General features: G+C 38.1%; 1 non-coding gene across 1 annotated transcript; it reads right to left on the bottom strand.

The window, feature by feature from the left end:
* Window positions 1-609: 609 nt before the first annotated feature.
* Window positions 610-717, bottom strand: LOC112753414 (small nucleolar RNA R71). The gene has a single exon (XR_003177802.1). It is a non-coding gene; the product is annotated as a small nucleolar RNA R71 (small nucleolar RNA).
* Window positions 718-12,867: the final 12,150 nt, after the last annotated feature.

The raw sequence follows: 12,867 nt of genomic DNA, 5'->3' as shown, positions 1-12,867 counted from the left end.
AGGGATCCCTATACTGTGACATAAAGGATCTCTATTATTATTATTATTATTTTTCTGTGTCTTCTTCTTTGTCATATGAGCAGGAACAAAGATAAGAACATTCTTGTGGAAGCAGATCCAGAACCTGAAAGGACTCTGAAGAGAAAATTAAGAGAAGCTAAAATACAACAATCCAGAGATAACCTTTCAGAAATTTTCGAACAGGCAGAGGAGATGGCAGCCGAAAATAATAATAATGAAAGGAGGATGCTTGGTGACTTTACTGCACCTAATTCCAATTTACATGGAAGAAGCATCTCCATTCCTGCCATTGGAGCAAACAACTTTGAGCTGAAACCTCAATTAGTTTCTCTGATGCAGCAGAACTGCAAGTTTCATGGACTTCCATCTGAAGATCCTTTTCAGTTCTTAACTGAATTCTTGCAGATATGTGATACTGTTAAGACTAATGGAATAGATCCTGAAGTCTACAGGCTCATGCTTTTCCCTTTTGCTGTAAGAGACAGAGCTAGATTATGGTTGGATTCTCAACCCAAAGACAGCCTGAACTCTTGGGATAAGCTGGTCACGGCTTTCTTAGCCAAGTACTTTCCTCCTCAAAAGCTGAGCAAGCTTAGAGCTGATGTTCAAACCTTCAGACAGAAAGAAGGTGAATCTCTCTATGAAGCTTGGGAAAGATACAAACAGTTGACCAAAAAGTGTCCTTCTGACATGCTTTCAGAATGGACCATCCTGGATATATTCTATGATGGTTTATCTGAGCTATCAAAGATGTCACTGGACACTTCTGCAGGTGGATCCATTCACCTAAAGAAAACGCCTGCAGAAGCTCAAGAACTCATTGACATGGTTGCTAATAACCAGTTCATGTACACTTCTGAAAGGAATCCTGTGAATAATGGGACGCCTACGAAGAAGGGAGTTCTTGGAGTTGATACTCTGAATGCCATATTGGCTCAGAATAAAATATTGACTCAGCAAGTCAATATGATCTCTCAGAGTCTGCATGGAATGCAAGCTGCATCCAACAGTACTCAAGAGGCATCTTCTGAAGAAGAAGCCTATGATCCTGAGAACCCTGCAATAGCAGAGGTAAATTACTTAGGTGAACCTTATGGAAACACCTATAACTCAACATGGAGAAATCATCCAAATTTCTCATGGAAGGATCAAGAGCCTCAACAAGGCTTTAATAATGGTGGAAGAAATAGGTTTAGCAATAGCAAACCTTTTCCATCATCAACTCAGCAACAGACAGAGAACTCTGAACAAAATGCTTCTAATTTAGCAAATCTAGTCTCTGATCTATCTAAGGCCACTGTAAGTTTCATGAATGAAACAAGATCTTCCATTAGAAATCTGGAAGCACAAGTGGGCCAGCTGAGTAAAAGGATCACTGAAATCCCTCCTAGTACTCTCCCAAGCAATACAGAAGAGAATCCAAAAGGAGAGTGCAAGGCCATTGACATAAGCGCCATGGCCGAACCTGTGAGGAGAGGAGAAGACGTGAATCCCAAGGAGGAAGACCTCCTGGGACGTCCAGTGATCAATAAGGAGCTTCCCTCTGGGGAACCAAAGGAATCTGAGACTCATCTAGAGACCATAGAGATTCCATTAAACCTCCTTATGCCCTTCATGAGCTCTGATGAGTATTCCTCTTCTGAAGAGAATGGGGATGTTACTGAAGAGCAAACTGCCAAGTTTCTTGGTGCAATCATGAAGCTGAATGCCAAATTATTTGGCATTGATGCTTGGGAAGTTGAACCTCCCTTGTTCATCAATGAACTAAGTGATCTGGATCAACTGACATTGCCTCAGAAGAGACAGGATCCTGGAAAGTTCATAATACCCTGTACCATAGGTACCATGATCTTTAAGGCTCTGTGTGACCTTGGTTCAGGAATAAACCTCATGCCCCTCTCTGTAATAGAGAAACTGGGAATCTATGGGGTGCAAGCTGCTAAAATCTCATTAGAGATGGCAGACAGCTCAAGAAAACAGGCTTATGGACAAGTAGAGGACGTGTTAGTAAAGGTTGAAGGCCTTTACATCCCTGCTGATTTCATAGTCCTGGATAATGGAAAGGAAGAGGATGAATCCATCATCCTAGAAAGACCTTTCCTGGCCACAGCAAGAGCTGTGATTGATGTTGACAGAGGTGAAATATTCCTTCACTGGAATGAGAACTCCCTTGTATTCAAAACTCAAGGATCTCCCTCTGCAACCATGGAGAGGAAGCAGGAAAAGCTTCTCTCCAAGCAGAGTCAACCAGAGCCCCCACAGTCAAACTCTAAGTTTGGTGTTGGAGAGTTTCAACAAAGCTCTGCGCATCTGTGAGGCTCCATGAGAGCCCACTCTCAAGCTATTGACATTAAAGAAGCGCTTGTTGGGAGGCAACCCAATGTTTATCTAATTCTTATTATTATTATTTTTCGTGTTTTCTTAGGTTCATGATCATGTGGAGTCACAAAATAAATATAAAAATTGAAAACGGAATCAAAAACAGCAGAAGAAAAATCACACCCTGGAGGAGCATCTGTCTGGCGTTCAGCGCCAGAACAGAGCATGGTTCTGGCGCTGAACGCCCAAAATGGGCAGCTTCTGGGCGCTGAACGCCAGAACAGGCATGGTTCTGGCGTTCAACGCCAGAAATGGCACACAGATGGGCGTTGAACGCCCAAAATGGCCACCAACCTGGCGCTGAACGCCCAGAGTTGGATACAAAGGCATTTTTACATGCCTAATGGGTGCAGGGATGTAAATCCTTGAACACCTCAGGATCTGTGGACCCCACAGGATCCACTCAGGATCTGTGGACCTCACAGGATCACCTCAGGATCTGTGGACCCCACAGGATCCCCACCTACCTCATCATCTCTCTTTCCATTCATGATCATCCCTTCTGTTTTCCATTTACCACTCACATCCATACACCCACTACCTTCAAAATTCAACATCTCTCTCCCACCCAATCCCACCCATATGGCCGAATACACACTCCCTCCATCTCCTCCATATCTTCTTCTTATTCTTCTATTCTTTCTTCTTTTGCTCGAGGGCGAGCAACATTCTAAGTTTGGTGTGGTAAAAGCATAGCTTTTTTGTTTTTCCATAACCATTGATGGCACCTAAGGCCAGAGAAACCTCTAGAAAAAGGAAAGGGAAGACAAAAGCTTCCATCAAGGGTCTATAGCTCAGTGGTAGAACATTTGACTGCAAATCAAGAGATCCCTGAGATACCTCAGGGGATACATTTTCTTCCACACAATTATTGGAAGCAACTAAGGGTGGAACATCAAGAGCACTCCATCATCCTTCATGAAATCAGAGAAGATCTAAAAGCAATGAAGGAGGAGCAGCAAAGACAAGGAAGAGACATAGAAGAGCTCAAGGACATCACTAAGGTGGACTCATTCCTTGTTCTTACTTTCTCTGTTTTTCGTTTTCTATGTTATGTGCTTATCTATGTTTGTGCCTTTATTACATGATCATTAGTAGTTAGTAACTTTGTCTTAAAGATATGAATGTCCTATGAATCCATCACCTCTCTTAAATAAAAACTGTTTTAATTCAAAAGAACAAGAAGTACATGAGTTTCAAATTTATCCTTGAACTTAGCTCAATTATATTGATGTGGTGACAATGCTTCTTGTTTTCTGAATGTATGCTTGAACAGTGCATATGTCTTTTGAAGTTGTTGTTTAAGAATGTTAAATATGTTGGCTCTTGAAAGAATGATGACTAGGAGACATGTTATTTGATAATCTGAAAAATCATAAAAATGATTCTTGAAGCAAGAAAAAGCAGCAAAGAACAAAGCTTGCAGAAAAAAATAGAAAAAAAAAAAGAGGGCGAAAAAAAAAATATAGAAAAAAAATAGAAAGAAAAAGAAAAAGCAAGCAGAAAAAGCCAATAACCCTTAAAACCAAAAGGCAAGGGAAAATAAAAAGGATCCCAAGGCTTTGAGCATCAGTGGATAGGAGGGCCTAAAGGAATAAAATCCTGGTCTAAGCGGCTAAACCAAGTTGTCCCTAACCATGTGCTTGTGGCGTGTAGGTGTCAAGTGAACACTTGAGACTGAGCGGTTAAAGTCAAGGTCCAAAGCAAAAACAAAGAGTGTGCTTAAGAACCCTGGACACCTCTAATTGGGGACTTTAGCAAAGCTGAGTCACAATCTGAAAAGGTTCACCCAATTATGTGTCTGTGGCATTTATGTATCCGGTGGTAATACTGGAAAAGAAAGTGCTTAGGGCCACGGCCAAGACTCATAAAGAAGCTGTGTTCAAGAATCATCATACTGAACTAGGAGAGTCAATAACACTATTCGAAATCTGAAGTTCCTATAGATGCCAATCATTCTAAACTTCAATGGATAAAGTGAGATGCCAAAACTATTCAAGAGGCAAAAAGCTATAAGTCCCGCTCATATGATTGAAACTATGTTTCATTGATAGTTTGGAATTTATAGTATATTCTCTTCTTTTTATCCTATTTGATTTTCAGTTGCTTGGGGACAAGCAACAATTTAAGTTTGGTGTTGTGATGAGTGGATAATTTATACGCTTTTTGGCATTGTTTTTAGTATGTTTTTAGTAGGATCTAGTTACTTTTAGGGATGTTTTCATTAGTTTTTATGTTAAATTCACATTTCTGGACTTTACTATGAGTTTGTGTGTTTTTCTGTGATTTCAGGTATTTTCTGGCTGAAATTGAGGGACTTGAGCAAAAATCAGATTCAGAGGTTGAAAAAGGACTGCTGATGCTGTTGGATTCTGACCTCCCTGCACTCAAAGTGGATTTTCTGGAGCTACAGAACTCGAAATTGCGCGCTTCCAATTGCGTTGGAAAGTAGACATCCAGGGCTTTCCAGCAATATATAATAGTCCATACTTTGGCCAAGAATTGACGACGCAAACTGGCGTTCAACGCCAGCCTTCTGCCCAAATCTGGCGTCCAGCGCCAGAAAAGGATCCAAAACCAGAGTTGAACGCCCAAACTGGCACAGAAACTGGCGTTCAACTCCACAAATGGCCTCTACATGTGCTACACTTAAGCTCAGCCCAAACACACACCAAGTGGGCCCCGGAAGTGGATTTATGCATCAATTACTTACTCATGTAAACCCTAGTGACTAGTTATTATAAATAGGACCTTTTACTATTGTATTAGGAATCTTTGCTCAGTTGTATGCTATCTTAGATCACAATAGGGGGCTGGCCATCTCGGCCATGCCTGGACCTTCACTTATGTGTTTTCATACGGTAGAGTTTCTACACTCCATAGATTAAGGTGTGGAGCTCTGCTGTTCCTCAAAGATTAATGCAAAGTACTACTGTTTTCTATTTAATTCTTCTTATTTCGCTTCTAAGATATCCATTCGCGCCCAAGAACGTGATGAAGGTGATGATTATGTGTGACGCTCATCATCCTTCTCCCTTATGAACGCGTGCCTGACAAACACTTCTGTTCTACATGAATTAAGCTAGAATGAGTATCTCTTAGATCTCCTAACCGGAATCTTCGTGGCGTAAGCTAGAATGATGGCGGCATTCAAGAGAATCCGGAAAGTCTAAACCTTGTCTGTGGTATTCTGAGTAGGATTCAATGATTGAATGACTGTGACGAGCTCCTAACTCGCGATTGCAGGGCGTTAGTGACAGACGCAAAAGGATAGTAAATCCTATTCCAGCATGATCGAGAACCGACAGATGAATAGCCGTGCCGTGACAGGGTGCGTGAGCATATTATTCACTGAGAGGATAAGATGAAGCCATTGACAAGGGTGATGCCTCCAGACGATTAGCCGTGCCGTGACAGGGCATTGGATTATTTTCCCGAGAGATGACCGAAAGTAGCCATTGACAGTGGTGATGTATCACATAAAGCCAGCCATGGAAAGGAGTAAGACTGATTGGATGAAGATAGCAGGAAAGCAGAGGTTCAGAGGAACGAAAAGCATCTCCATTCGCTTATCTGAAATTCCTACCAATGACTTACATAAGTGTCCCTATCCCTATTTTATTATATTAAATTCGAAAACCATATCACTGTTTTATATCTACCTGACTGAGATTTACAAGGTGACCATAGCTTGCTTCATACCAACAATCTCCGTGGGATTCGACCCTTACTCACGTAAGGTATTACTTGGACGACCCAGTGCACTTGCTGGTTAGTTGTATCGAAGTTGTGTCAACTATAAATTAAGATCAAAGCACCAAGCTTTGGAGCCATTACCAGGGATTGTTCGAGCCTGGACAACACAATTTCGTGCACCACCTATACCACGAAGGTTTCAATCTTAGATTAGAAACCCAAGAGATACACATTCAAGCTTGATTGCATGTAGAACGGAAGTGGTTATCAGGCACGCGTTCATAGGTGAGAATGATGATGAGTGTCACAGATCATCACATTCATCAGGTTGAAGTGCGAATGAATATCTTAGAATAGAAGCAAGCATGATAGAATGGAAAACAGTAGTAATCGCATTAATTCATCGAAACACAGCAGAGCTCCTCACCCCCAACAATGGGGTTCAGAGACTCATACCATAGAAGATATAATATGAAATGTGTAAAGTGTCATGAGGTACAAGATGAATTACTAAAAGTAGTTTTTATAGTAAACTAGTGACCTAGGGTTACAGAAAATGAGTAAGCTAGGGTGTTTAGTGTAAAAATCCACTTCCGGGGCCCACTTGGTGTGTGCTTGGGCTGAGCGTTGAAGCTTTCATGTGTAGAGACTTTTCTTGGAGTTAAACGCCAACTTTTGTGCCAGTTTGGGCATTTAACTCCAGCTTTTATGCCAGTTCTGGCGTTAAACGCCAGAATTCTTAAGCTGACTTGGAACGCCGGTTTGGGCCATCAAATCTTGGGCAAAGTATGGACTATTATATATTTCTGGAAAGCCCAAGTTGTCTACTTTCCAACTCAATTAAGAGCGCACCAATTGGGCGTCTGTAGCTCCAGAAAATCCACTTCGAGTGCAGGGAGGTCAGAATCCAACAGCATCTGCAGTCCTTTTTCAGCCTCTGAATCAGATTTTTGCTCAGGTCCCTCAATTTCAGCCAGAAAATACCTGAAATCACAGAAAAATACACAAACTCATAGTAAAGTCCAGAAAAGTGAATTTTAAATAAAAACTAATAAAAATATAATAAAAACTAACTAAAATACACTAAAAACATACTAAAAAGCAGTGCCAAAAAGCGTATAAATTATCCGCTCATCAGTATTTTCCAAGGGGAATTTAAACCATAATTTGATTTTGGCCCTTGTAAACACCTATAATCCCTCTAAGTTTCATCTTCTCAGCCCAATAGAAAAAGTAGATGTTACTTTAGAATCAGTTGGAGCTGTCTTAGGATTGCCTTCATATGGTAATAATTGAAATCAGATAAGATTCTTTGGTTTTATTAGTTAGGATTGCTCTTTTATTTATATGTTTCATTTTATTAGTTATCAAATGTACAGAAAATAATAATAAAACTCATTATTTTTCTCAAAATAGGTGCCCTATTCAAGGAGGTAACTGAAGAGCATGAACCCATGCTTTTAGAATTCAAGAAAAAAACTCCAAAAGATTTGAGAGAAATTATGCTACAAAATTCAAGAGGGAGTCCTAGATTTAGGAGAGCTTTCTTGTTGTATACATTGGTAACATTTGTTGCCAATAAATACAACAATGACTCGGGATAAAATTTTGTCATTAGTAATTGATGTCGACAATTCAGTGAAGTACAATTGGATTAGGTATATTGTCGATGGCCTTATTAATGGCGTTACCAACTTCAAACAAGGAGTAGTCTCAAGTTTGAATGGTTGTATATATGTGCTCTGGTATGTTTGATTTAAACTAATATGTACTTATGTTTGATTTAAACTAATATGTACTTGTGTTTGATTATTACCTAAAGCATGTTTCATTATAATCTAACTGTGATTGATTGAATTTAGATTTTATACTTCTATAAGTAAAATTATGGACCCTTTGATTTTGAGAGAGGATCCCAACCACCTTGGCTTTTCTATTGGACAAAGGATAAAGTTTCTAAGCAATTAACAATAGAAAGAAAAAGTCCATCGATACTTACATTGTCCACTCTCCAAAATTTTATTTCTATCTATAATGAATGAATTTCACTAATTATGCACGTGTTATAGGAACTGATTATGTCAAGAGAGGAGCAACTTATACCTAAATGGCCAATCCGACCAAAGAAAAAGGTTGTAAAAGGGATTGATACAAAAGACCAAACTGGGTCTGTGAAAGAGGCTACCAAAGTGGATGATAGAAAAGAAATATAACAAAGTGGGAAGAAAATAATGGTAGACAGTACTATCAAGGAAAAAATGACCTGAGACAATAAGATTCTGTAAAATCAAAAAGAGAAAAGAAAGAAGAAGAAAACACAAGTTCCAACAAAAAGTAAGTTAGTTTGATAATAATAAGTACTTTGTTTATTGGCATCCTTTGTGTTTAAAGTAGCAAACAATAGCAATTTGTTTGGTGTGTGAGTGTGATAATTCCTACTTGTTTGATAATTTTAGTTGCTGAAATTTGATTTTGGTTGATGAATATGTTTCTAGTTTGATTACATCTTTGGTTTTTCTTGTATTATCCACAGGCAAAATGTTGAAACTGAAAAGGAAACAGGCTCACCAAGGTGGAATGTTGAAACTGAAAAGGAAACATGTTCACCATCAATGCCTAGCTTCGACCTTAGAGTTGAATTTCCAACACTCTCAACACCTCCAATACCTTCGACCTTGGATTCAATTGATGTTTCAACTCAACAAGTGTTGGGTTCAAAGACACCATCGCTGAATCAAACAATGGATGAGCCAATAGAGAAGGTGTCAGAACCAATTGTTGAGGAATTAGAGTTGGATTCTGATATGACTGAAAAGTTATACGAGCGGGTGATGAACGAACAGAAAGATGGAGAGGAGACCGTGGCAACATTTAATGGCAAGCACAATGTCTTCCTTAAAAGGACTAATGCGCAAACAATGAAGCCACAAAATCAAATAGATAATTTGGTTAGTAATACAAAATATTTTGTTCAGTATATTTATTTTATTCTTGAATTTGATTATTTGATTATTAATTGTTTCCTTTGCTTGCATCAAGGTGGTTAACAAGCAAGATTTATGAATGATATATATTGTATGAATTCAGACCCATTGGTAAGAAATCTTACTATGTATCTCTTTTTTTTTATTTAACAGATTTTATTCTATTCTAATTTATGACCAATTTGATTCTATTTTCAGTTGTTGAATTTTTATAAAGATGGACAGGGTGAGAAGAGGTACACATCAGACATAGGATGTTAGTCTAGGATCCTAAATTTTGACAAGATTAGGATGCAAGAAAGAAAACTTATTTTCTTATTGTTTGTTATAACTTCCATTGGTGGTTATATGCATTAAATGTTTGTAATAACAAGTTTGATGTCTTAGACCATTTGTTAACATCTGTGGCTGCTCATTTGCAAGAAATGGATGAATTTGTTGTAAGTTTGTTATTATTTAGGTTTTGATATTTGATTATCATTTAAGTTTGACAATATTATGACTTTTTTAACGGGCAAATTATCTTGACAACATGTTAGCAATTGTGGATCCTAGATATGCTCAAACTCCCTTAGGTCTAGCAATTGAATATGTGATAATAAAGTATTTTATCAATAATAATAAAATTAATCAAACACTAAACTTGCTTGTGTTTTCTCTTTCACATTCTTGGTATGCTTCTTCTTACCTTATTTAATAATTTTATCTACAGTAGATTAAAGCCTTTTCTTACGCCTCTGGCCTTTTTATGATACTTGTTGGGGGTTGTGGATTTTCAAACTATTTTTATTTTTATCTATCTCATTTGAATGTTGATTATCTACATTATCCATTATAGAGGTCTTTGGTTCCAACAACATAACCCAAACCAAGTACACGACGTACGGTCTCAGTGAGTTCCTCGAATGCAGCAACTACTTTAGCAATGTTGTAAAATTTCTTGCACATCTCATTATATTGTTTCTTTATGAGCTCTAAATGACTTAGATCATGGCTAGACTCTATGCTATTGTGCTTGCGCTTTAAAGTTTTCTTCCACTGATCAAGTATGTACTTGTCTGGAAATTTCTTCACTCTTTCAAGACCAAGGACAGAAATACTATAGCGACATAACATTCCCTTTGACTAAAAAAGATGGCATTGGCAACAAGCATCTGGAGTTGAGAAATCAAATAGCACTTCATACATAGAATCAAATATCTTATCATCATGCTCAATCTCTTCTATAACCTTGTAAGCGACAATATATCCCTCCTCATGATCTTTTGTTGTGATGCAATTAGCCTTTATCCTAAGCTCTTTTTGAAACTCACTAAACATGCCATGAGTATATTCTTTTTAAAATTGTTTCTCAATAGAAGAGGCAGTAGCATAAGGGATAATGGTATTGAAGGTAACAGCATCCAATTCATATTCTTTTTGGGCTTTACTTGCAAGACAATTGTCATATTGCATTACAAATTGTTGCAAATTGCTCTTTAAAGTTAGGTAGCCTTTTATAGATGTATGTATGTTTTCACTCCTTTGAATGCTACACATGCCTACCCAAAAATTATTGTTGAGAAAAACAAGGACCCACTTGTCACGTTCTTCATAATACTTAAAAACATAAAATGTGCAAAATCAAACTTATAAGGCATATTGATTAAATAAATAATCAAATATCAGATATAAGATAATCAAACTCATAAAATACCCACTAACCAATTATTATCATGCAAATTCAAACAACTGAAAAAATCAATCCAAGAGCTCTCAAATGTCTCATTAGACCTAGACTTCCACATAATATGTTTCATCTCAGCACTAATCTCTTTAGATTGCTTGTATGCTTCTAATTTTTATAAAACTTTCTTCAAGATATGCCAAACACACTATCGATGTTGTGTCATCGGCAAGGATTTTTCAATTGCATTTTGTAACACCCTAATTACCCTAAGCCTTACCTCGCGTCGTAAAGCAAAGGTTAATCAAAGGTTATGACAATTCTAAAGCTTATACATATTGATCTATAGAAAGAAATAACAGTTCTAGAAGCCTGATGAAGAATTAAGCTCAAAACAGAGTTTAAAAAGCGCGAAACATTCACACGAAGATACACAAACTTAAGGCACAAGATTTAGATATAAGAAAACAAAATATAAGTATATAAGAGGATATAATAGTCATAAGGAACTAGCCTTAGCCTATGGAGTTTAGACTGACTAGTGTTATACAAACATACAGAGTTTTGCGACTTAAAATAGCATATACATAATATCTCTCTCAAAGTAAGCCTCTAAGAAAAATATAAATACAAAAGTGAGAGAACTTAAAAAAAATAGCCAAAAGACTCCAAAACATGATAAAGGTCCTCTGCTCTGTCACCATCAAGCAACTCATCGAGGTGGGTTACGACCTGCATCTGAAAAACAACAACAAAGTATAGAATAAGAATCGGAGGTTCTCAGTATGGTAACAGTGCCCAGTGATGTAAGATATAAGACTCCTGGACGCCAGAGGAAATCCTAAAGCTTCATATCCATCATGAGATTCAGACTTAAAACATAAGTAAATTTAAACCACAACTTTAAATACCATAATATAATAGGGTAATCTAACTTAGGGAATTTCTAAACTAATATCCACACCGCTGTCCCACAGCCTTCGCCAGCCTAACTGCCATGCGATCCCATCGCCACCGCCTACTAAGCCTCCTCAATCCCAGTAGAAAATACAAGTAAAACACAAGTAATTATCAATTATATCAAGTAATTTAAGAAGCAATTAAGCATGTTATATGGTGCACGAAATTGTGATCATCAACAATGGCGCCAAAGGACTTGGAGCTCTTAAACGTGAATCACACTTTGTCACAATTCCGCACAACTAACCAGCAAGTGCACTGGGTCGTCCAAGTAATACCTTACGTGAGTAAGGGTCGATCCCACGGAGATTGTCGGCTTGAAGCAAGCTATGGTCACTTTGTAGATCTCAGTTAGGCGAATTCAGATGGTGATGGAGAATTGATAATTAAAAGATAAATAAAACATAAAATAAAGATAGAGATACTTATGTAATTCTTTGGTTGGAATTTCAGATAAGCGTATGAAGATGCTTTGTTCCCCCTGAACCTCTGCTTTCCTATTGCCTTCTTCCATGGCAAGCTTTATGTTGAGCATCACCGTTGTCAATGGCTACTTCCCATCCTCTCAGTGAAAATGTTCCAAATGTGATGTCACCGCACAGCTAATCATCTGTCGGTTCTCGATCATGTCGGAATAGGATCCATTGATCCTTTTGCGTCTGTCACACGCCCCACAATCGCGAGTTTGAAGCTCGTCACAGTCATCCCTTCCCAGATCCTACTCAGAATACCACAGACAAGGTTTAGACGTTCTGGATCTCAGGAATGGCCGCCAATAATTCTAGCCTATACCACGAAGGTTCCAATCTTAGATTAGAAACCCAAGAGATACGCATTCAAGCCATTGCTAGTAGAACAGAGGTGGTTGTCAGGCACATGTTCATAGGTGAGAATGATGATGAGTGTCACGGATCATCACATTCATCAAGTTGAAGAATGAATGAATATCTTGGAGAAGAAATAGACTTGAGTTGAATAGAAAAACAATAGTACTTTGTATTAATTCATGAAGAACAGCAGAGCTCCACACCTTAATCTATGGTGTGTAGAAACTCCACCATTGAAAATACATAAGAACAAGGTCTAGGCATAGCCGAATGACCAGCCTTCAAACGTGTCTAAGATAGCATAAGACTTATCCAAGCTCCCAAGTATAATAGT

The sequence above is a fragment of the Arachis hypogaea genome, chromosome 15, assembly GCF_003086295.3.
Source record: "Arachis hypogaea cultivar Tifrunner chromosome 15, arahy.Tifrunner.gnm2.J5K5, whole genome shotgun sequence".
In the NCBI taxonomy this organism is placed as follows: Eukaryota; Viridiplantae; Streptophyta; class Magnoliopsida; order Fabales; family Fabaceae; genus Arachis; species Arachis hypogaea.
This window is presented reverse-complemented; position numbering and strand designations above follow the sequence as displayed.